Raw genomic sequence first — 1,406 nt, 5'->3', positions numbered from 1 at the left:
GTGATGGGCTCACTTTCAAAGTATTTCTGAGGATTTAGTGATTCCACTGTTTTCCCTGGACCTGGCCAGCTGTGGCTCCAGATAGCACTTCTTTGCAGCCTTAGATCTCACAGAACCTATGAAAAAACAGACAAAAACCCATAGGCCCCATGACAATAGCTCCTGCTCTAACAAGACCCTGAAAGGTAAATCAAAGAATGCTTGGAACTGGCTGCTACTGTTTTTATGACAATAACAACAGAGGCAGCAGAAAGAAGCGGAGGGCAGGCTGAAAGGTGGGCAGGCAAGGGACATTGGGAGTGGAAGGGCCTGGGCTCACTGGAGGGTTTACAGTGGAGATGGGTGGGGGCAGGGGTGCTGGACAGGCAGGAGCTACTGTTATGCCCTTTTTTAAAGATGAGGAATCAGATGGGTTGGAAGAGCTCAGTCACCTTCCAGGGAACGTGTGGCCTTCCCTAGTTAGAGGAAAACTCATGGCTGGGTCTGTATGACCTTAGTTATGCTTTAGGGTCACAGGGTAAGGGAAGTCGCCTTGTTTTTTTTAGTTACTGTTGCTTTTAGTTGCTTAAGACAGAGCTTCTCGTAAATCCAGGGTAGGTTTCCACGTGTTAAGATCCTGTGAGTCTGGGTGAGAGGAGATGCAAGGGTCACCAGGGTTCACCTGGGATCCTAACACCCTTTTTCTGATGACTGACCCCTGCTCCTCATTCCTGGCCAGGCCTGTCTCCCTTCTGTTCCAACACACAGTGATAAGGACCTTCATAGTTGGGTCTGACAGCTGGTGGTGATCCCCCTGAGCAGGGACCCAAATGGGTATTGGCTGGAGGAAGTTGAGATGATTTCCTCTCCTCCCACCAGGAAAGAAAAGTCTCCATGTGTGCATATGTGTGTATATGTGTATATGTATATGTGTGCATGCATGTCTGTATGCACAGTTGTGTGTGCACATGTGTATATGTGTGAGGGCGTGTGTGCATATGTGAACATGCACATGTGTGGAGGAGGTGGAGGGAGGCTATATAATATGGTAATTGAACATTAATGTGCCCCCAAAAAACAAACATGCCTGCCATTAGGCCCACAGCTCCCTGAGCCTTTGGAATAACTGCCTGCATTTCAATAGATACATGGGAAGCCATGCTCATTCAGCAAGTAAGAATATAGATCTTCTCTTAATTTTCCACTTTGACTAGTGAATGAATTCATAAACATTCATAAAAACCTATTTTGAAATAACTTATAAAGCAATTAATAGGCCAAACTGTAAATGGTGCTGTTTATACTGCATCTAACTGAAAAGAATATTCCTTCAGGGGTTACCCCTGTCAAAACATCCCCACACACCCATACTGAGTCTTTTAGCCTCTGATTTAATGACATACTTTTCATGTACTAGTTTTCCTTTC

At 45.4% G+C, this 1,406-nt stretch overlaps 1 non-coding gene across 1 annotated transcript; it reads left to right on the top strand.

Annotated features, from left to right (window-relative positions):
• The first annotated feature begins 919 nt into the window (after nt 1-919).
• MIR9336 (microRNA mir-9336) lies at nt 920-1,009 on the top strand. The gene has a single exon (NR_130578.2). It is a non-coding gene; the product is annotated as a microRNA mir-9336 (primary transcript).
• Nucleotides 1,010-1,406: the final 397 nt, after the last annotated feature.

Source organism: Eptesicus fuscus, chromosome 2 (genome assembly GCF_027574615.1).
Source record: "Eptesicus fuscus isolate TK198812 chromosome 2, DD_ASM_mEF_20220401, whole genome shotgun sequence".
Lineage (NCBI taxonomy): Eukaryota > Metazoa > Chordata > Mammalia > Chiroptera > Vespertilionidae > Eptesicus > Eptesicus fuscus.
Note: the sequence above shows the minus strand (reverse complement) of the source record. Positions and strands in the feature narration are given on the sequence as shown.